The sequence below is a fragment of the Mustela nivalis genome (genome assembly GCF_964662115.1).
Source record: "Mustela nivalis genome assembly, chromosome: 1".
Lineage (NCBI taxonomy): Eukaryota > Metazoa > Chordata > Mammalia > Carnivora > Mustelidae > Mustela > Mustela nivalis.
In genome coordinates this window covers 156,093,495-156,118,215 of record NC_139020.1, presented here as the reverse complement: position 1 = coordinate 156,118,215, position 24,721 = coordinate 156,093,495, and the positions used below count along the sequence as shown (strand labels likewise).

The 24,721-nt window shown below is 38.6% G+C and overlaps 1 pseudogene across 1 annotated transcript; it reads right to left on the bottom strand.

The window, feature by feature from the left end:
• Positions 1–1,360: 1,360 nt before the first annotated feature.
• LOC309872447 (large ribosomal subunit protein eL18-like) lies at positions 1,361–23,162 on the bottom strand (annotated as a pseudogene). The gene is made up of 3 exons (XR_014316654.1): positions 22,906–23,162; positions 4,765–4,989; positions 1,361–1,976 (listed from the first exon to the last, which is right to left on the bottom strand). The product of XR_014316654.1 is annotated as a large ribosomal subunit protein eL18-like (transcript).
• Between the last annotated feature and the right edge of the window lie 1,559 nt (positions 23,163–24,721).

Genomic DNA, 24,721 nt, shown 5'->3' with positions numbered 1-24,721 from the left:
TCTTTTAAACTCAGGAGAATAATTTATTATTAACATTTTCCCCAATCCTACTGAAGTCAGAACACTTGTAATTCTACTGTGCATACAATCACTCTGAACTTGGCCAACTTATAGTCTTATTGCAGAGACACTGAATCTCAAAGGAAATACCCATCTCATTCATTTAATGGATGCCTAGAGTCTTTGGCTTTTGAATAATGTAACTAAGTATTTTAAGACTAGGAATAAAAATAGGAAACTAGGAATGTCAAATAGGTGTTTTTATCTTCCTAACATTTAAACAAAACTGATTTTAAAAGAGTTCAGGAAATTTGAACTTCCTCTCCATGCAGCACCATTATTTCATTACTTAATATACACTTATGGCATAGGTTTGATTTCTGGTCCATCTCTACCAGATTCAATATTTCACTGGAAAATGTATTTTAAAACAAGTATTTGTTTTTATTTTGTATATTCATAATTATGAAACATCAAAAAAAGGAAACTCAAAATATAGGAAATAAGATCTCAAAGCATAAACATTGGTAGGAGATGTCTTTTATTTGTAGTTCTAGTCATGTGGCATGTAAAATTGTGCCTCTCACTTTCCCCCCATAAAACATTTGATAAGCTATGCCATGCATTTTATAAAAATCTTAAGCTTAATAAATGGACTATAATATTATTTATCATATTTTGGTATTTGGAAGTTTGGGTTTATATAAGTTATGACTACCTTGAGCTCTCTGACAATAAGTTAGGAGATATGGGGTCTGGGGTGGATACAGCTGCTCAATTTTTCCATCAGATGGTCAAGTTCCTTCTATGTCCCTGCTCTACCACCCTTGGCATGTGTTTTTTGTCTCTGTATTTACATGCTCACTATTTGCTTAAAGAGCTTCTAGGGTCACCTGTGTGGCTCAGTTAAGTCTCTGACACTTGATTTCAACTCAGGTCATGATCTAAGGGGTGATGAGATCAATCCCCACATCAGGCTCTGTGCTCAGCAGGCAGTCTGCTTGAGATTCTTTCCCTCTCCCTATGACCCTTCCCCTGCTCTCTTGCTCTTTAAAATAAATAAATATACCTTTTTTTTTTTTTTTTTAAGGTTTGTAGTATGAAATTACTGGGCAAAAGGGTATGGACATTTTTAAGGCTCTTTTAATATTCTTTTTAGGAAGTTTATACTTCATCTTTTTACTAAGGTAGAATGCTACTGGATTTACATTTAAGACTGTTCACTTCAGCTTTTCCAAAATGGCACATCATAATTATGGTTACTAGACGTAGATGTCGTGGTCTTAAATTGGTTCCACAGAGCACAATGCAAGTACAATACATTATTTTATTTTATTTTATTTTATTTTATTTTCCAGAATTCAAAATCTTTAATTAAAACAACACAGGATCTGGGGTTAGTTTTTGTAGCTTCGCCTGGCCCTCCGGCCTCTGGCGTGATCGAACTTCCTGCCCTTTGATCTCACGTAGGGTTTGGTGTGGCTATGGGGGTTCCGGGAGCCTTGCCAAAATACCTGTACACCTCTCGGCCCTTGCGTGGCCCAGAGAGCAAGACGGTGCCACGGCCCTTACGGGAGTCCAGGGCCAATTGGTCAAAGGTGAGCATCTTGCCTCTAGCTTTGATGATGCGGCTCCGGGCATGGCTGCTCACCCTCAGCGCGCACACCTTCAGTTTGGGCACCTCCTGGACCCGCACGTCGTCGGTTATGGTCCCTACAACCACAGCGGTTTTGTTTTCCCGGCTGGGCAGTTTCATCTTCTGGATCATCTGGGAGAGGGACAGTGGTGGCCGGTTGGTGCGACTCATGAACAACCTCTTTAACACGACTTGGTTAAAGGTAGATTTAGTTTGTCTGGCCAGAAACCTGTACAACTTGACCAATAGCCTCAGGTAGATGTCTTGGCTCTTGGGCTCCTTGCGCCGAACCTTTGGTCCTTGTTGTGGCGGATGTCGACTCCCATGATGGCAACTCCAGCTTAGCCAGGTCCGGAAAGAGAGAACCCATTATTTTATTTTTATGAAACACATTCCGTATGGCCCCAAGCTCCCATTCACTATACTTGTGACAAACCAATATCATTCATTCTGGAGGAACTTTATCCCTTCCCATGGTTACTCAAAAGTCTTAGAGTTCTAACTGATCAACTGGTAGAGAGCTAGTAGCTGAACTCAGGCAGACAGATTCTAGCATCAAAGTTTTTAAACATTATATTGTGTCATAGCTCCAAAGACAAAAACTAAGTATCACATATATGAAGTAGAGTTACTGACATGGACAGTGCATAATCAGTATCTTCATTAGATAAAAGGATAAATTAGTAATATGATGCAGAACAGTCACATAGAAGAAGCAAGTAGGCATAGGTACACAACACAACAGGATAAAGAGAGAATGAAGAGTAAAAGATCAAATAATCTAGAACACAAGGAGATAAACGATGGCCCATGGGTCAAGTCCAGTCCACCAACTAACATTTTATTGAGAAAAATGGCATGGGTGGACATGAGGTAAGTGGACAGAAGCTTCCAAACTAGGGCCTCACCACGCCTCACTTCTGACTTCATTTGTGCCACCTCTCTGCCTCTCCAACATCTTCTTCCACCTCTCTATGTGCCTCAGTCTCCTGCAAGAAAAATTGGGTTGAATCCCCAGGAAGGCTATCTGAGGAGGGAGGAGGGCCTGGGGAGAGTTCTATCTCCTTCACACCCCCAGCCACAGGGGCTCCAACCAGGGCCTAGGGGAGGAAGGAGTGGCTCTGTGCTGTCTTGCTTCAGCACCCTTCCTGTTCCCTACCTTTTTCCCACTGCTGTTCACAGTGAGTAGGATGGAGGTCTAGTGCCCAACCTCTACACCCCAGGACTGTGTCTATTAGGTTTTTAAATGACTGATTGGGATAAATCCCTAAAGAAATAAAACATTAGTGGACCAGAGGGAAAAGCCTCATCATCACATCACACCACAGTATCACAAAGCACATCAGGGGGATAGTCCTCAATACTGGCAAGAATGTGGAGAACTGGTCCCTCAAACATTGCTGGTGAGAATGTAGAATGATGCAGTTACTCTGAATAACAATTGGCAGTTTCTGAAGAAGCAAAATACATATTTCCTATATGACCCAGCAACCATACTCATGAGCATTTACTCCAAAGAAATGAAAGCTTATGTCCATACAAAAACTTGTATATGAATATACATAACAGATTTATTTGTAAAAGCTGAAATTTGGGAACAAATCAAATGACCTTAAATTGACAAATGGTTAAACACACTATGGTACTGGAGCCAAAAGGAACAAACCACTGATATATCTAATAACTTGAGTGATCTCAAGGGCATTGTGCTGAGTGATAAAAGACAATCTCTAAAGGTTACATACTATGTGATTCCATTATATAATATCCTTGAAATAACAATTTACAGATAGAGAACAGATTAGTGATTGCCAGAGAATAAAAGTAAAGGGTGAATTTGGCTCTAAGAGTTAGCCCAGGGTGCCTGGGTGGCTCAGTTGTTTAGGTGTATGCCTTTGGCTCAGGTCATGATCCCAGGGTCCTGAGATTGAACCCCATGTTGGGCTTCCTGCTCAACAAAGAGTCTTCTTCTCCCTTTCCCCACTGCTCATGTTCTCTCTCTTACTCTCTCAAATAAATAAATAAATAAAATATTTGAAAAAAATAATAAATGGGTAGTCCAGGGATCTTTGTGATGGTGGAACACCTCTGTATCTTAACTGTGGTATGGTTACATGATCAACACACCAGAAATAATTGCTTAGAATGACACACACACACATGCACACACACATGCACACAATGAGTACCTATAAGACATGAGATCTGAATAAACACAGTGAATTGAATCAATGTCAATTTCTTGGTTTTGTTATTACCCTGCAGTTTGGTAAGATGTTACCTTTGTGAGAAACCAGTGGATACATGAGCCCTCTCTGTATTATTTTTGCAACTTCCTATGGATCCATGATTATTTCAAAATTAAAAGTTAAAAAGATTTTTAAGATTTAAAAAAGCCATTAAACAGAAAAGGCAATTGATGAATTGGCTTTCATTAAGCATCAATAAAAGAGTGAAGAGGCAATCTACAGATAAGGAGAAGATAGTTACAATGCATATAACCCACAGAGTTCCCATGTCCAACATATATAAAGAACTTCCATAAATCAATAAGAAAAAAGGCAAAGTACCCAATAAAACATGGGTAAAATAATGAACTGCCACTTTACAAAGTAGGAAATCCAAATAACATCAAGCATATGAAAAGAAGCACATTAGTGGCATTTAGGGAGATGCAAAGGAAAACCTCAGTAAGACACTACTCTCTGCTTATAGGAATAAGGAAAATTAGAGAGACTGATTAGAACCAAGAATTGTTAAGAATGTGAAACAACTTTCTTGCTGCAGTGTAATTGGCACAATCATGTTAGAGAGTTGGTTGTCATTATCTCATAAAGCTAAATGTCTTCCTATCCACTGACTCAGCAATTCTACTAGTGGGGCTATGTCTAAGAGAAGTGAATGCATAAGTCTACCAAAAAACAGTAGATGGATAATGAAATTGTGGTCTATTCATGCACTGTTATAATACAGAATAATGAGAACAAATGAATCACGGCTACATGAGACAACATGAGTGAATCCCAGAGAAATAACATAGAGTGAAAGAAGCCAGATATAAGAGTATATACCAAAATTTTCCATTTTCATGAAATTCAAATAGTCATAAAAGTTGAAACAGAAATTACCTCTGGGGCCAAGGTAGGGGTAGTAAGAGTTGACCATATTGAGGCATGAGAAGTCTTCTGTGATGTTGATGTTCTGTATCTTGATCTCAGTAGTGCCCACACGGATATATAAAGATGTAGAAATTCATCCAGCTGCATGCTTGAGATGGATGTTAAACCTCGATAATTTTTTTTTCCTCAGTAGGTATTATGCAACAATCTCCGAGAAATTAAATCTGCTCTAATCTTGGAAATACAAATTAAACCATTTTAATTTAACTTTGTGAAATTTAAATGTTTTAAAATTCCATTTCACATTTGTTAATTACAGGATGAATCTTTTCATAAAAACAAAGCAAAAACCGATTCTTTCAAATGAAGCAGGCACAAATACTTTTTTGCCATTCCCAAAGTTTTTTATTTAGAGATTTTTCAGACTGTAGGAATTAAATTCCTTTCACTTTTGAAAATCTTTCCCCTGCCAGATGCAGGATCTTCCTGTTTGTCACTGATAACTTAAAGGTGCTAAATTCAGATACTTTCAAATTGCATGTTCTAGAGATCAGCCTTCTTTCTATAGATGGGACAGTTGAAACTGAGCTCTTCTGTTGCCATTAGCCCACAGATATCAAAGTTGGGAATCTAAGGGGCCCAGAAACAGGCTATTTAATGGGGTCAGGGGAAGTATGTCTTTCACTGGGAATTGTACTATGTTTCATTTATGCTAGATGAAAGATTCATTTTTGAGGTTTCTTGGGATCAGTGATATTTGATGGCATTTTACCTTTATATATTATACCATATGGTTTGACTCCAAGGATTTCTCTGTATAATTTTAACCAGGATCCATTCTTGACAATTTTTGTATGTCCTTATTGAATCAGATTTCAAGCTTTACTACAAAGCTGTGATCACCAAGACAGCATGGTACTGGCATAATAACAGACACATAGACCAGTGGAACAGAGTAGAGAGCCCAGATATGGATCCCCAACTCTATGAGCAAATAATCTTTGACAAAACAGGAAAAAATATACAGTGGAAAAAAGACAGTCTCTTCAATAAATGGTGCTGGGAAAACTGGACAGCTCTATGCAGAAGAATGAAACTCGACCATTCTCTTACACCGTACACAAAGATAAACTCAAAATGGATAAAAGACCTCAACGTGAGACAGGAATCCATCAGAATCCTAGAGGAGAACATAGGCAGTAATCTCTTCGATATCAGCCACAGCAACTTCTTTCAAGATATGTCTCCCAAGGCAAAGGAAACAAAAGCGAAAATAAACTTTTGGGACTTCATCAAAATCGAAAGCTTCTGCACAGCAAAGGAAACAGTCAACAAAACAAAGTGGCAACCCACGGAATGGGAGAAAATATTTGCAAATGACAGTACAGAAAAAAGGTTGATATACAGGATCTATAATGAACTCCTGAAACTCAACACACACAAAATACACAATCATATCAAAAAATGGGCAGAAGATATGAACAGACACTTCTCCAATGAAGACATACAAATGGCTACCAGACACATGAAAAAATGTTCATCATCACTAGCCATCAGGGAGATTCAAATTAAAACCACATTGAGAGACCACCTTACACCAGTTAGAATGGCCAAAATTAACAAGACAGGAAACAGCATGTGTTGGAGGGGATGTGGAGAAAGGGGAACCCTCTTCCACTATTGGTGGGAATGCAAGTTGGTGCAGCCTCTTTTGGAGAACAGTGTGGAGTTTCCTCAAGAAATTAAAAATAGAACTTCCCTATTATCCTTCAATTGCACTCCTGGGTATTTACCCCAAAGATACAGATGTAGTGAAAAGAAGGGCCATCTGTACCCCAATGTTTATAGCAGCAATGGCCATGGTCGCCAAACTGTTGAAAGAACCAAGATGCCCTTCAATGGACAAATGGATAAGGAAGATGTGGTCCATATACACTATGGAGTACTATGCCTCCATCAGAAAGGATGAATACCCAACTTTTGTAGCAACATGGACGGGACTGGAAGAGATTATGCTGAGTGAAATAAGTCAAGCAGAGATAGTCAATTATCATATGGTTTCACTTATTTGTGGAGCATAACAAATAGCATGGAGGACATGGGGAGTTAGAGAGGAGAAGGGAGTTGGGGGAAATTGGAAGGGGAGGTGAACTATGAGAGCCTATGAACTCTAAAAAACAATCTGAGGGGATTGAAGTGATGGGGGGTGGGAGGCTGGGGTACCACGTGGTGGGTATTATAGAGGGCACGGATTGCATGGAGCACTGCGTGTGGTGAAAAAATAATGAATGCTGTTATGCTGAAAATAAATAAAAAATAAATTAAAAAAATAAAGAGAGTGTGGTCTCACCAAGAAGTTCAGCTCAAGTCATGATTTACATCAAACCTCCTGCACAGTCACATTGCCATGGCTGAGAAAGTCATGAGATGGGCATGGAGGGGTAGTCTGCTTGGTCTGGGGTCTCCAGAGATCCTCACTGGGGACAGTTCTCTAAATATGCTTGTGTGAGAAATAAAACTCACACTGGGTTAATGCTTTGGGTGGTAAGAATAAGGACTTTATGCAAGTCCAAATTTTGGTGTAAAGAGGAACACTCCTGATGATGGGAAACCCAAGAAGAAGGGATCGGATATTTATAAAAGGACCCAAACTCATAGTTAACCTCAGAGAAGTAAAAGGCAGAGTGACCTTTATCTGCTTTTTAGTGTCATGGAAGAAACTGGCTTCTTATCTCTCTTAGAGATTGATATCCCACTCCCTTAACAGATGTTAGTGAGGACAGGATATGATAAATCCTGCTGATGCCCTCCTGAATTCTCTTCACCACTTGGCATACCCATCTCTCACCACTACAATCACTGCACCTATATGAGAAAACTCCCTAGATTTCCCTTGGCTGCTGGAAGCAGCCTCACCAAGCAGCAGCCTGAGAAATTAACATCCCCAGTCCCCAGGAATGGGATCAAGATAGGCTCTATATCTTTCCTCTTGGAAACACTTGGCCTTTTACCTGGAACTTTTCCATCAAGCCTCCTTAAATGTAAAATTACTCAAAGAAGAAACCACTCCTTACTTTTGCTATAAGATTTATGGACCTCTTATCTCTATCATGGCTTAGCTTCCAGACTCTGAACTTTTCAAGTTGACCATATGCCAAGACTTTTTTCCTGCTTGAAATGATGTCTGAGAGTTTAGCCCTTACCCATGCTAATCAATTTTGTTTAAAATTTTGTTACTTAACTAGTATGCTTATTAAAGACACAAGATTTTGGTTTTCCCAAATCTGTAAGCCCTGAGTGGACAGTTTGTAAGGAATGGGCAAGCTACCTTACAAACAGCACAGAAAATTGGCTATCAAAGCCTTTTTCTTCAACCAAATCACTGTGCCTTCTTCTGCAGTAGCTTTGTGACTTAGGTTAGATTAACTAGAAGTAGAATCTGAGAAAGGGATTTGGGTACATGTGGTTTATTGTGGGAGGATTAGGAGAGCAAAAGGGAAGCAAAAAGAGGCAGGGGAAGTAGTTGGGCAAGGATGTAAGTCCAGATGAAGTCAAGCCATGGCCTGAACCTTAGCCAGCCCTGGAGTATATATTTTATCCCAGTAATGTTCCACCTTGAGTCAAGGAGACAGTATTTTATAGTCTTATGTTAATCACTGGTCCCCTGGGAGAGGGAATTAACCTTCCAGACACCTCCAAGTGAGAAAGCTTTGTTAGTCAAAGGTAACACTGAGCAGAAGATCACAGAACATTCCTGAAAAGGGATTTGCGGAGTTGGGGGTCTTGTAGCCCTGGAGCCTGACAAGAGAAGAGAAGTTATATGGAGCCCTGTAGGTCAGGATATGATCCGATGTGAGATGGACATCATTGGATGGCTGTGGGCAAGTGACATAGTTGATTGGAGGTACACTCCAGAAAGCTTTCATTGAAGAAGGTTAGGCAGATAAATGCAGAAGCAGGAAGACCACCTAAAGGCTCTGGGAGGGAGATGATCATAATGTGAGGGCTGGTGAGTCATGAGAAATGGCTGGATTCAAATTTTTTAAAAAAGAAATTGATATTTTAAGAGAAACATGTTTTGGAAGCAGAGCAAACTTGATTTGCTATTAGAGTGTATGTGCAAGAATCAGGGTAGTCAATATTGACAACAGTTTTGTTCTGAGGAAAAATCAGAGAGGGACAGGCTTGACAGAGGAAAGAAGAGCTTAGTATATTGATAGTTCTTCCCTTCTTATTCCACTGTAGGCATATATCAGAGCTGGTCTATTCATCCATTGACAGACATTTGAGTAGTTTCCAGTTTAGGACTATTATAAACTAAACTTCTAAAAGTATACTTATATAGATCTTTAGAGAATACATAGATGCATTTCTGCTCAGTATATGTTTAGGAGTAGAATTCTTGGGTCACAGGGTAATTTCATTCATTTCTAATTCTAAGATTTCTATCTGATTGTTTACATATTGCAGTTCTCTTGTGAAAATCTTTTTTCTTCAACATGTTATTTATAAAAATTTCGAAGTCATTGTCTGATAGCTCCAATAACTGTCTCATCTGTGAATCTGCTTCTATTGTTTGCTTTTTCTCTTGGTTCAGTTTCTTAGGGAAGCTTTGTAATTCCTTATTGAGTGCTGTATATTGTGTGCAAACTGTAACAACTCTGAGTGGAGTTTTCATTCTCTGTAAAGGCTAAGTCTCTCCTCTGACAAGCAGATAGTGAGGTAATATATTACCTTAATCCACTCAGGGACTGGGCTCATTCAAGATTGGGTTGTACTTTTTGCACAAGTTAATCTACCTCTGATTCTACTGCTTCTAGGTTGTGGTCTTTTGGGGTTGCTAACTGAGCTCCAAGGTTGTTATTAGCCCTCTCTCCTCTGCTTTCTTGAACTCAAATTTTTATTTTCTCAGTACCATGAAAGTATAAAAAAAATCTGCTTTGTTCTTTGTCTTTCTTCCCAGTGTCTTATATTTCTTCCCTGTACTGTTTAAGAATTTGACAAATACCTCCAGGGAAACCAACAGCATCAGACTCACTTCCAAGTACTAGCTTTTCCCACTGGGGTCTTTTGGGCAACCCTAAGCTCCATCTTCCCTCTCCAGATTTGTGAGGCTGTTAGAATTTCTTCTGGCTTCTCTGGATATAAGCAATTGTTCTTTTCCTTTCTTAGCCTTCTGCCTTGATTAGAGCCAAGAATTGGCAAGTTTTCTGATGAGAGAACTATTCTAGAATGTCTACTCACCAATCTGCATTCTTTTCACCTTTTCCAGAATTGTGGCCTCCAGAGAACTCATCAGTTCTCTATGGTTTCCAAACAGATGGGATTTTATATTTTATCCAGTCTCCTTAGTCAATCTTGGGGAAGCATCAGCCACTTGCAACTCACTGCATCATATCCTCTCATTTAATTTTAATAATTGTCCATCATATATCATATATCTTCTTTTCATTTTTTAGAGATTTTATTTATTTGACAGAGAGAGATCAAAAGTAGGCAGAGAGGCAGGCAGGGGTGGGGGGAAGCAGGCTCCCTGCCGAGCAGAGAGCCCAATATGGGACTCGATCCCAGGACACTGAGATCATGACCTGAGCCAAAGGCAGAGGCTTAACCCTCTGAGCCACCCAGGCACCCCTCTTTTCATTTTTATACTAATTTACTTTTAAAATTTCATGTTTCTATCACTTCTCATCATTATTTTTAAGTTGTTAAATGTTAAAAAAAAAAAAAAGATATGGGATTTAGCCAACAGTGTACAAAGAAGAAAGTGCAGAAGCATACATATTTTCATGTTCAAACAAAAGCAAATAAAGAAATTAAGTTAATAAACATTGGACTCACAAAGTTAAAATAAATCTGAAAAAGAGCAGAGAATTACATTGAGGTTAAAGAGAATATTAATGAATTAGAAAAACAAATATATTAAAAGAATGGAAGGACAAGCCAGAGACTGGGAAAAAATCTTTGCAAAACACATATCTAATAAAGGGCTGGTATTCAAAACATACAAAGAAGGCTTAAAACTCAGCAGTAAGAAAATGAACAACCCAACTGAAAAAAAAAGGGGCAACAGAACTGAACAGAAGTGTTACCCAAAAAAGATATACAGATGGCAAATAAGCACATGAAAAGATATTCAATATCATATGTCATCAGGGAGTTGCAAATAAGACAACAGTTAGATACTATTATATACCTATTAGAATGGCCAAAATCCAAAATGCTGACAACAGTAAATGTCAGTAAGGATATGGAGCAACAGGAACTCTCATTGATTACTGATGGGTATTCATAATGGATAGCCAGTTTGGAAGACACTTTGGCAGTTTCTTAGAAAATTAAGCATGCTCTTATCATACAATCCAACAATCAATGCTTTTTGGTATTTACCCCAATAAGCTGAAAACATATGTTCACACAGACACTTGCACATGAATGTTTATAGGAGATTTATTCATAATTGCCAAAACTTCAAAGCAACCAAGATGTAATTTAGCAGGTTAATGGACAAATTGGTACATCCAGACAATCAAATATTATTCATGGATAAAAGGAAATGAGCTATCAAGCCACAAAAAGACATGGAAGAAATTTAAATGCATATTAGTGAGTGAAAGAAGATTATCTGGAAAGCCTACATACTGTATGATTCTTGCTATATGAAATTCTAGAAAAGGCAAAAGTCTGGAGTAAAAAGATCAGTGATTGCCAGTGGTTCTTGGGGAAGAGACAGATGAATAGGCAGAGCACAGGGGATTTTTATGGCAATGAAACTATTATATATGCTATTTTAATGGTGAATATGAACAATTGTGTATTTGTCAAAACCTAATTTATGTACAATACAAAAAATGAACTGTAATATAAGCTATGGGCTTTTAAAATAGTATTTCAATCTTGAGTCATCAGTTGTATCAAATGTACCACACTAACACAAAATGTTAATAATAAGGGAAACATTGTGTGTGTTGTAGGGGCCAATATGGAAACTCTGTACTTCCCATTATAGTTTTCCATGAGCCTAAAAATGCTATTAAAAATAAAGAATATATATATTTTTAATGAAACGATAAAATAGAACTGTTAAATTAGGCCATGTACTGGTTTATTGGGGGCTGACAGGATAACAATAAACAGAACTAAATTTTTTGACAGTTAATAAAGAAAGAAAAATAGCTGACAGTTACTAACTTACTAACTTACCCACCAACATTGTTCTCAGCACTACACAAAAGCCCAATGATATCAGTGCTACTATTCCCATTTTACAGATAAACAAAAACCAGGGCAGGTTTGGATAACTCATCGCAGTGTGCATACCTCTCCTGAGGGTCACATAGCAAGTGGTGAGGCTAGGTGTTAACTCAGTTCATGGTGCTCCAGAGTCTTGTCCTCTTAGTTACCAAGAAACACTGCCAAAATATAGTAAGTAGTTAATAAGTGTTATTTACTATTATAAAGAAAGCCCAACTAGATATACAACATTCAGAATTATAACAAGAATAGGATAAGAAATATATTTTGTTAGCAACAAAACATTACTATAGTAATAAAGTTGAAAATCTGGACGTAATTGACATGTGATTGTGTAATGGCAACTTTCTCTTCTGGGCCTCCTGCCAATCCCTCATCAGTGTATCAGTATAGATTTCTGCCCTAGTTTTCATTGTGCTGCACCATCTGGTTGTCAATCCTAGTGTCCACCCCCAACCCCATCCCTTGCCAACCACTAATCTACTTTCTTTAACTATAGATTTGTCTCTTCTGGACATTTTGTGTAAATGGAATCCTACCACATTTGGTCTGCTATGCTTGGCTTCTTCACTCAACTTAATTTTTGAGGATCATTCATGTTGTAGCAGGCATCATTACTTAATTCCTTTTTATTGTCAGATAATATTCCATGGTATGGATATACCACATTTCATTTATCCATTTATTAGTTGAGACACATTGGATCGTTCCCACTTTGCTATTACAAATAATACCACTATGAGCATCCTGTACAAGTTTTCATGTGGACATGTTTTCATTTTTCTGGGATATATACTTAGGAATGGAATCACTAGGTAATATGGTAACTCTGTTTATCCATTTGAGGAATCGCCAAATTGTTTTCTTAAGTTGTCTGTACCATATTACCTTTCTACCAGCAGTGTATGAACTTTCCAATTTTTTACATCCTCACCACACTTTTTACATTGTATGTCTTTTTTATTATAGCCATTCAAATATGTGTAAAGTGGTATCTCATTGTGGTTTTTGATTTGCATTTCCCTGATATTTAATGTTGAACATTATTTCATGTGCTTATGAGTCATAGATTTTTTTTACTACAGCATTATTTACAGTAGCCAAATTATTTCATGTTCTTATGAGTCATACATACAGATTTTTTTTACTACAGCATTATTTACAGTAGCCAAGTTACAGAAGCAGCCCAAGTGTTCCTCAGTTGATAAATGGATAAAGATGTGGTACAATGGAATATTACTCAGCCATAAAAAGAATGTTGCCATTTGCAAAAACACGGATACATATAGAGAGTATAATACTAAATGAAATAAGTTAGCTAGAGCCTGGGGTGAGAGAGGAACAGAGATAGCTAGTGAACAGAACTGTGCTCCCTGAGCAGGTGTTCCAGGTGAGGCTAGACATGTAAGCCCAAGCTTGTGGGTCACTCAGCTTGGATCAACTCTCACTACCTTCAGCTGTGTGACTTTGGGCAAGTTGTTTAACCTCTCTGATCTTGTTTAATAGGAATCATTCCTATCTAACAGGATTAATGTGAGGATTAAAGGATATGCAGAAATAAAATGCCCAGAGCAGTGCTTTGTCTCTAGTGGCCACTCCAAATATTTGGGAGAAATTAAAAGTTAATAGGACATCATGGTGCCCATCCTTGCCTATGACTCACCCACCTTACCTCTGTTGTAGTTCTGGGTCCCTGCATCCTAGAAGCCCTTGAGTCCCTCATATTTCCCTGCTTAAGTCACAATTTTCTTCCTCCAATGTATATAGCTTTTCTTCATTATCTTCCAGTGTTTTAGAGATATCAATAGGGAATTTTTTTTTAAGTACTACAGTTCATATTTACCTTTTTAAAAATTTTAATTCTTTCCTTCCAAATATCAATGTGCCATCTCCTTACAGTAGAAAGTTTTAAAAATAAAAATTTATGGACTCATTCATATACTCATTATATATTTACTGAGCAGCTACTACTTGCCAGGCCTTGTTCTGAGCACTGGGCACCCATGGTCAACAAAAGCAGGCACTGTCCCTGCTCTCATGGAACTTGGGCTTCAATGGGAGAAGATTGGCATTTGTCAGCAAGGCTCAGGATCTTGGTTTTATCAGGGCTTGGGCTGTGGCATTTTCTGAAGTTTCTACAACTTGTTTACAGAGTTCTGGTATTGGCAGAGATCCCTGCAGGGTATATGAATTCTTCCTATATGTAAAGCTCATCAAAGCCTCTGTTGTTTCATCACTTCAGAATTTTGTTTGCAACATAGACTCTCCTGATACAAGAAATGACAAGCTTGCTCTGCTTGACAACTTCAGCCATACTATGATCTGTGAATTTTCTGATTTTAGCAAGTATAATTCCTTCCTAGCTATGACTGCAGCATTCTACCAAGTCAGCAATATAAAACTCAGTTTGACCAGATGTTTACACCCACCATATGAATACCCACATATTCACAGAGGATTCTGCTTCTTTATTTCCTATGACTGATCTGATGTCCCCTTTATGTCCCCACCCACTGGGTTACAAGGGAAAAAAAATTGAATTTTCCCCCAGGGGATGGTATCTCAGTCCCTTCTGGTTTAAATCATTTTATTTTGGTCTCTGAGTCTTTTGGGGGTACATATTCAGGGAATTTGAAGATCAACTCTTTATCACAGAAATTCCTCCCTTCTATCTACTTCACAATGTGGCAAATGGGCTTAAGAGGAAGTTTAGAAATCTATCTTCCATAGGACAGAAGAGACCTCCTTGTGTCCTTCATTCTGTGTCCTCATGGATTCAAGTTAAGATGTTGGATATTGTTTATTTCTGGGAAGGAGCCCCTGGCCTCCCTCAAGCCACTGACAACATCACTCGTTTTATCCAGCCTTTGGGCTGATAACAAAGTTCTTTAAATTCATCAGAGACCAAGGATCCTTCAAGCTTTCTTTCTTTTCTGCTGTCCTAAAGGACAATCCAAGATATCTGTTGGAGTTTCAGTTTCTATCTTTATATTCCAGACAGCTGAAAAGAGAAAAGGGTAAGGGAAGTGAAAGCCTCTCCTTTCAAAGGTAGCTCATCACACACACTACTTATGTTTATATTCCACTGGCCAGTCTTAAGTCACATGAGTATGCATAGTGCAAGTCAGGTAGGCCAGGACTAACAGTTGTTCTGGGTGGCAATGGGCTCAGATAATATACAGAGGTTCTACTGCAGAGGAAGAATGTGAACATTCCAAAGATACTAGTACTCCATTTTCTATCTGTTAAGGAAGAGAACCCTAAAATTGTGCTCAGACAAATGAGAAATCAATCTTAGAATCTTACCCTGAGGGATTTTTCATGGGACCACTCCTGATACCAACACCTGTATCAATCAAGGTCTTAAGGTACCACTCTAAATATGTAAAACAGAGGGAATTTAATGGGGGAAATTGACTACACAGGTGATGGAAATGCTAGGAATCCAAACAGGAAATGGCAAGGTAACTTAGAAATTAATCACGGCAAGAAACTACTTCCAAACCATTTCATAGCAGAAACCCAGAGAGTCAATTATCATATTGTTTCACTTATTTGTGGAGCATAACAAATAGCATGGAGGACAAGGGGTGTTAGAGAGGAGAAGGGAGTTGGGGTAAATTGGAAGGGGAGGTGAATCACGAGAGACTATGGACTCTGAAAAACAATCTGAGGGGTTTGAAGTTGCGGGGGGTTGGGAGGTTGGGGTAGCAGGTGGTGGGTATTATAGAGGGCATGGATTGCATGGAGCACTGGGTGTGGTGAAAAAAAATGAATACTGTTTTTCTGAAAATAAATAAATTTAAAAAAAATAAAAGAAACCCAATTGCCCATTACTTATCAGGACCAATCACCCCAGACAGTTATTAACCCCTTTTCAATGACTGCTTTGCCTGTTGTTTCAGTGGTATGAGGAAGCCAACCTGGCTGGGGGCTGCCCATGTTTCAGATTTGATAGGGCCATTCTTTGTCTCCCAGTAGAAGGATCCCTCCCATAGGAATAAGCCCTTTAGATCAAGAAATCCCAGGGTTCTGGGGTGGAAAGCAAAAACTACCCATGGGCTATTAAGAGTAATATTGAGAGGGATCACTACTACCTTGTTCTCAAGTTCTGTATACCTGCTGTGGGTTGAGAATATATATAACACATTCTGAGCACCCTGACCATGCAGGGGTTTGTTTTCCATTTAGCAACATAACCATTTTAAGTGGCCAGCTCCTTCTCAGTGATGGACTATGTGGGGAGTCCTGAGAATTCCAGAGGTGAGAGCCAAGTGTCATAATTTTCATGCTGTGCAATTGGTTGCTCAGCCTGAATCTATGTTGTATGGGATACTTGATGGGTTCTAAGGCATTTGATAAATCTGTGGGTGGGGGTGGGGGTGCCAGCAGAGAAGGCAAATCCATTCTCTAAATAAGAACCTATTCCAGTGATGACAAATCATTACCACTTCCATGATGAAATGGGTCCTATGTTACCAACTTAATGTTGCACAGTTTTTCATCACAATTTGCATTTTAAGAAGGGAAAACTACAAAAAATTTATTATTGATCATTCTAAAAGAAATAAATTTATCTACTTTACATGTGTATATGTGTATACATGCATGCTTATTTGCATCTCTCTTGTGAGGGTAAAGCTCTTAAGGAAAAAAAGCAATAACCTGGATAATTCACAAGAAAACAGGAAGTTCTAAATAAAATGGAAAATTTTCAAAAAGATGCTTTGTTCTAATATAGATTTATTCCCTGCTCCCCACCCCACCCCCAGCCTGCATGCCAAATGTAGTCAGGAGCCAAGCACTTTCAGAAATAGCAATCTGGGAGTTTCATAGATTTGTAAGTCTTAAGCCAGATGTTTAATACCCTGTGGAAAGTATTGCCTGTTTTAGTAATGTCAGCTGTACTTCCATTAGGTGGCTCATCTGAGACGAGGACACCAATCTATTTCAAGTAATTTTATATCTGTGGGTATTTGCAGACCATCACAAGGACTTTGGAATTAAGATTTCAAGGAGATAATAAACTTGTAACTTTGCTTTTGCTGTGAAAGGTCTTCACATGCTATATTTAGTCACTTAGGTTTGAATCTGATGTTTGATCACTGCTTAAAATACTAACCTATTTGTTCTTCTTTAAAAGAAGTTTTAGAAAGCTTTAAAACTTGATTACTTCACCTTAATTTACCCTTTGATTTTGTTTTTGTTTTTCTGCTCACATATTTTGCTCTTTCTTGGCACATCCCTAAAAAAGGGATCATAAATAAGCATTATATACTAATTGCTTAGTCCACAACTTTGCCTAGATTCTGAGTTGGTGCTCAGACTGAAAGGGAGCCTTTTGGGATCAATTATGTGATTAAGAAATTAGAAAACTGAATGTTAAATCTCCCTTCCCCTATATACACTGCTGGCTAAGGATTCCAGCCAACTGACCATTTAGGAGCTCATAATGTACATCAGAGATTTTTCCCAATTATAAGGTCCAAATGCCAGATTTAAAGTCCAAAAATTCAATGTTATTTATATCCCAAACATGATCATTGTCTAAAGAATGGGATCACACACATTACACTCTCAGGAGACTGGTGGAAGGACACTTTGGGATTGTTTCTCTCTACATATATTTTTTACAGTTTTGAAAGTGAATTTGAGACCTGTATAACATAAGCTTCCGCAGGGAAGTTAAAGTTCTGTCTGGTTTCATTAGCCTTCAAGAGCAAGATCCTGTCATTAGACAACTGTAAGACCTTAGCATGGCCCACTGCAATTAGACTAGTGACATAGGATGCACCTCATGACAGGTCTATAGCTCCCATGTATTTATGTCTAAAGGCAGGTCTTACAAACTTATTTACTGTCAACAACTGAGGTCAGCAGTTGGTCATAGAAAACAATGTAAGAATTAGAAGTTAAACTAGGACAAAAGCTGGTTTCGTGTATAATAAAAATAGATTCACCTTCAGAGAGGTCATAAAAACATGCCTGAATATCTTTCATCTTAAGCAAAACAGCACAGAACAAACACTCCCTTGACTTTTTAATCTACCTCCAGAGAGGGCCACATTTTATACCCCCTTCAAAACTAAATCACAAATTGTCTATACAGTATTTCCATTTCCTTATTACCTGGTTTGTCTCCTCCTACTCCAATCTGGCTTTTTCCCTACCATTTTCTGAAATTTCTCCTATCAGGAATCACCAACAACCTCCTATATAATGATACCTTATTGTAATCTGACCTCTCTAGTTTTCATGATATACTTCCTTCTCTTGGGTTCCATGATGCCAGCAGTCCTGATCTGACTGATCACACATCATGCAACTCTCTTCCTAGTATCCAACCCCTAGATAAGTCTATGAGTTGGACTTCACATTTCACAATTCTCACCTTATTATTTATCTTAATATTGTTCTCCCTGGTGGCCTTTTATTTGATTGCTCTCAGTTTGGGCCATATGCATACCCTGTTGGGAATCATGATTAAAATGCCTACCAGTTGTACATGGCATGGATAGAAAGCTCTCCAAAGGAATCAGAAAGGATTGAGTGAGAAAGATGTTGGGTGCGCAGCTTTCACCCATTGCCCTCAGGTCAGTTGAAAATTAATTAATAGGTTCTGCTCCCATGGTGCTAGTCCTATGGAAAAGTGGTCCGAGATGCTCAGTTCACTTCTCTGTGTTCTGTTCTCCCAGATCCCTGGACTTATAATTCTTCACTATCTTGTTAATTCATTGGTCCCTCCAAGCAAATTCTTTAACGATACTTTTTTTTCTATTTACCCAGTGTTCTTAATGAGAAGTTGGTCTGAATTATTTAGGCTCTATTACCAGAACAGAAAATTCTCAGGGTGGAATCTTCATTTTATAAAAACCAAAAGTTTATTAGAGTTTTCAGTGTCCTGATTCTCTAGCCCGATGGCCAATATGCTCTGGTCATAGACAAAAATGCCCTCAGGTTCTGTTCTTGGTAACTGCAGTGTTTTTGAACGCAAACTCCTTTCTAGAGTTCTTACACATTGAAAGCAAAAGAAAATGTTCTGTTTCCTGAATTAAAACTCACACAACTCTAAGTAGAATCTGAACTGAATGTCCTAATTTTCCAGAGACAGTGTAACATTTAATCTGTTAACTAAAATTCATTCTTGATGAATCATAGGTAGAGAGTCTGGGTCACACACCATTGATTTCCCTATTGGTGTAAATAGTTTACAGAAGAAAAGCTGTGGCTCTCTGATAGATGATCTAGTTTAATAGCAGGAACTTGCTTGATTTGTTGGATTTCCAATAAGCACTAAAAACTCAGAAGAGGGACACCTAAATAGCTCAGTCGGTTGAGCATCCAAATCTAGGTTTCAGCTCAGGTTGAGGTCTCAGGATCATGGGATCAAGCCCCACGTCAGGTTCCATGCTTGGCTGTGAGTCTGCTTGGGATTGATTCTCTCCCTTTCCCTGTGCCCTACCCCTAACTCATGCTTTCTCCCTCTCAAATAAGTAAATAAATAACTCTCACAAATAAATAAATAAATAACTTTTTTTAAAGAAAAGAAAATGATTGAATAAGTACTGTTTTTATAAAAATAAATAAGATAACACAAAATAAAATAAAGTAAATCTCAGGAAAAATGAGTCCTTTTTTTCTAGAATTCTTTTTTAAATTTTTTAAGCTTTTATTTAAATTCTAGTTAGCATACAATGTAGTTTTAGTTTCAGGTATACAACACCTGCAGTTCAACACTTCCATACAATACCCAGTGCCTATCACAACAAGTGCCCTCCTGAATCCCATCACCAATTTCACCCATCCCCTACCCACCTCCCCTCCGAGAACCATCAATTTGTTCTCTAGAGTCAAGAGTCTGTTTCTTGGTTTGCCCCTTTCTCCCCCCCCCCACTTTTGCTCAACAAACCTCAATTTTTTTTAAAGACTTTATTTATTTGTCAGAGAAAGAGAACAGAAAGAGCACAAGCAAGGGGAGCAGCAGGCAAAAGAAGAAGCAGGTTCCCTGCTGAGCAAGGAACCCGATGAAGGACTTGATCCCAGGGCCCTGGAATGATGACCTGAGCTGAAGGCAGACACTTAACTGACTGAGCCACCTAGGTGTCTTGACAAACCTCAATTTAACCTCGTGTGTTTATCCAACAATGCTTAGCACTCTTTGGGTTAGCTTCACCAAGACTTCCATCTCAGGACACTTCCTGGTAAACAGGCTACAAAGGACAGTCTCTTCAGTGGCATTAATTTCCTTTAAAATGGGCCCAGGATAATGTCACACCTCTTAATTTCTTCAGAGTTGCCTCCAAAGACATTAAGGCCCTACAAAGAGGTTAATGCATAGAATTCTCTTTTTTAAAATTATTTTTTATTACATTCAATTAGCTAGCAGCATACAGTACATCATTAGTTTTTGTGTAGTGTTCAACAATTCATTAGCTGCATATAACACCCAATGCTCATCACCACACGTGCCCTCTTTAATACCCATTACCCTGTTACCCTATCCCCACCCCCACCCCCCACCCCCCACCCTGTCCCTCTGAAATGCTGAGTTTGGTTCCCAGAGTCCAGAGTATGAATGTCTTGAAATATTTAGTCTACCATCTTTGATCACTATTTTTTCTGACATAAGAAGGCATTATCCTTAATTCAGATAGAGCTAATTTATGCCCACAAGTCATACCATATTAACTTCTCACACTTAATTTAATTCAGTTTATCAATTCAGAAGAAAGAAGAGAGAAAATCAGTACCAAGTGCACACAAACCTCTGTTCAGTAGTTCATGGCTCAGGTGGATGAGACCCTGAATCTTGAGGCTGAATCTGTGCTAGTAAAGTCTTATGGGGAAAAAAGGGGTGTGGGCACCTGGGTGGCTCAGTCAGTTAAGCATCTCCCTTCAGGTCAGGTCATGATCTCCAGATCCTTGGATCTAACCTCACATCAGGCTCCCTGCCTGCTTCTCCCTCTTCTTCCTTTCTTTCTTTCTTTCTCTCTCTTTCTTTCTTTCATTTTTAATTTCTTTTCAGCATAACAGTATTCATTGTTTTTGCACCACACCCAGTGCTCCATGCAATATATGCCCTCCCTAATACCCACCACCTTGTTCCCCCAACCTCCCACCCCCCACCCCTTCAAGACCCTCAAGTTCTTTTTCAGAGTCCATAGTCTCTCATGGTTCACCTCCCCTTCCAATTTCCCTCAACTCCCTTCTCCTCTCCATCTCCCCATGTCCTCCATGTTATTTGTTATGCTCCACAAATAAGTGAAACCATATGATAATTGACTCTCTCTGCTTGACTTATTTCACTCAGCATAATCTCTTCCAGTCCCGTCAATGTTGCTACAAAAGTTGGGTATTCATCCTTTCTGATGGAGGCATAATACTCCATAGTGTATATAGACCACATCTTCCTTGTCCATTCATCCATTGAAGGGCATCTTGGTTCTTTCAACAGTTTGGCGATTGTGGCCATTGCTGCTATAAACATTGGGGTAAGATAGCCCTTCTTTCCACTACACCTGTATCTTTGGGGTGAATACCTAGTAGTGCAATTGTAGGGTCATAGGGAAGCTCTATTTTTAATTTCTTGAGGAATCTCCACACTGTTCTCCAAAGTGGCTGCATCAACTTGCATTCCCACCAACAGTGTAAGAGGGTTCCCCTTTCTCCACATCCCCTCCAACACATGCTGTTTCCTGTCTTGTTAATTTTGGCCATTCTAACTGGTGTAAAGTGGTCTCTCAATGTGGTTTTAATTTGAATCTCCCTGATGGCTAGTGATGATGAACATTTTTTCATGTGTCTGGTAGCCATTTGTATGTCTTCATTGGAGTAGTGTCTGTTCATATCTTCTGCCCATTTTTTGATATGATTGTCTGTTTTGTGTGTATTGAGTTTGAGGAGTTCTTCATAGATCCTGGATATCAACCTTTACTCTGTTCGGCCATTTGCAAATATCTTCTCCCATTCTGTGGGTTTCCTCTTGTTTTGTTGACTGTTTCCTTTGCTGTGCAGAAGCTTTTGATCTTGATGAAGACCCAAAAGTTCATTTTCACTTTTGTTTCCTTTGCCTTGGGAGACATATCTTGAAAGAAGTTGCTGTGGCTGATATTGAAGAGGTTACTGCCTATGTTCTCCTCTAGGATTCTGATGGATTCCTGTCTCACGTTGAGGTCTTTTATCCATTTTGAGTTTATCTTTGTGTACGGTGTAAGAGAATGGTCGAGTTTCATTCTTCTGCATAGAGCTGTCCAGTTTTCCCAGCACCATTTATTGAAAAGACTGTCTTTTTCCACTGTGTATTTTTTTCTGCTTTGTCGAAGATTATTTGACCATAGAATTGAGGGTCCATATCTGGGCTCTCTACTCTGTTCCACTGGTCTATGTGTCTGTTTTTATGCCAGTACCATGCTGTCTTGGTGATCACAGCTTTGTAGTAAACCTTGCAATCAGGTAACGTGATACCACCAGTTTTATTTTTGTTATTCAACATTTCCTTAGCAATTTGGGGTCTCTTCTGATTCCATACAAATTTTTGGATTATTTGCTCCAACTCTTTGAGAAATACCGGTGGAATTTTGATCAGAATGGCATTAAAAGTATAGATTGCTCTAGGCAGTATAGACATTTTAACAATGATTATTCTTCTGATCCAAGAACTCTCACTCTTCTTCTGCCATTCCCCCTGCTCATGTACTTTCTCTCTCTCTCTCAAATAAATAAAATCTTGAGACGAGAAAGAGAGAGAGAGATGGCCCTTTGTTTTTACAATCAGAACCATCTATCAGCACATATCCAAGATCCCTGCAGGCTCACACAGCCACCAGACACACCTTGTGGAGGAGAGGTCATCACTAGCAAGCTTAATTAACAAATGCTCTCAGGCAGATAACTCACCAGTTTCTACGTTTCTAGCTGTTTCTGGATATCTTCACAGGCAGCTAGGATCCACTAACCCAATACAAAGCTCAAATCCTTACAGTACACTCTTTATATTTGCTGACAAAGATGCTTGATGTCACCTCTTGAGACATACTGTATAGAGTCTTAATTGAGACTTCTTGGTATTTCTGTATTCAGTTCCCAGAGATTCTGACTTCCACTTGCCATGTGGAATGACTTCTCAAGATAGCTCTGGCAGTCTTTAGCTTCTAAACCACTATAGTTTAGAAATTCTGATTCTGGAATGGTGGGGTAGCCTCCCAACAGTTTAACTCTCCCGTAATGGCTGAAAACTTCCTCATTTTGATGAAAGACATAAATTTAAAGATTTGGAATCTCAGCAAACTCTGAACAGGATAAACAAAAAGAAAACCATGCTTAAGCATGTTATAGTCAAACTTCCAAAAATCAGAGAAAGTAGAAAACTTGGGTGCAGCAGAGAAAAATGCCAAGTTACAAATAAGAGAATGATCTGAAATATAGCATACCTCTCATCTGAAGCCATAGTGGCCAGATGATAGTGGAAAATGCTTTTAAAGTGCTGCAAGGGAGGGAGAATAAACCCAGCTAACCTGGAATTTTGTATCCAGCAAAAATATCCTTCAGGAATTTTGGCAAAATAAAGACATTTCAATTAAGACAAAACTAAGAATTTGTCCATCAGATGTGCTGCTATGAATGAGGGTACTAAGGGAAAACACAGATTTCAAGGAGGTAAAAAGGGCATTAGAAATGATAAATATTTGGGCAAATATAATATTTTTTCTCTTACATTGTTTAAAATACATATGATTGGGGCCCCTGTGTGGTGGAGTCATTTGGCTTTGGGTCAGGTCATGATTTCAGGGTCATGAGATCAAGCCCCATGTCTGGCTCTGTGTTCAGTAAGGAGTCTGCTAAAGTTTCTTTCTCCCTCTCCCTCTGTCCCTCCTCACATTCACTCTCTCTCTCTAAAGTGAATAAATAAATCTTTAAAACATAAGCAAAAATACATATGATTGTGAAATTTAATGCATTACCTTGTCAAATTTATAATGTATGAAAATGTAATACATTTGACAACTATAGTATGAAGAATAATGGAGAATAACTGAACTTATGTTGCAAGGTTTTTGTATTTTACATAAATTACTATAATATTAACTTTAAGTAGACTATGTACATATACTATATGCTACATGAATGGAATTTGAAACTTTAAGGGGCTTTCACATTTATTTTGATTCCAACCATCCCAAAACAAAAGTTTTCAATATATCATTTTTAGATTAAAAAAAAAGCAGGGCACCTGGGTCGCTCAGTCAGTTAAGCATTTGCCTTTAGCTCAGGTCATGGTCTCCAGGTCCTGGGATCAAGCCCTCTGTCAGGCTCTCTGCTCAGTGGGGTGTGCACTTCTCCATCTCCTTCTGCCCCTCCACCCACTTGTGCACTCTCTCTCTGTCAAATAAATAAATAAAATAATAAAAAAAATCAATGATCCTGCAGTTACAGAACTAGAAAGAATACAGGTCTAAATCTTAGTTCAGGGGCCAACTACTCCATCTTTCTTTTTGTGTAACATTTTCTTGACTTGGTTTTAGAATGGATTTTTCTGTGATGTGATTTCACCATCAGAAGCTACTGAGGTCTTTATGAGTTGAATCTTGTCCCCATCCCAAATTCATACATTGAAGTCCTAACTCCCAGTTGCAGAATGTGACCTTATTGGGAAATAGGGACGTGGTATATGCATTAGTTAAGATGAGACAATACTGGCCTAGGATGGGCCCCT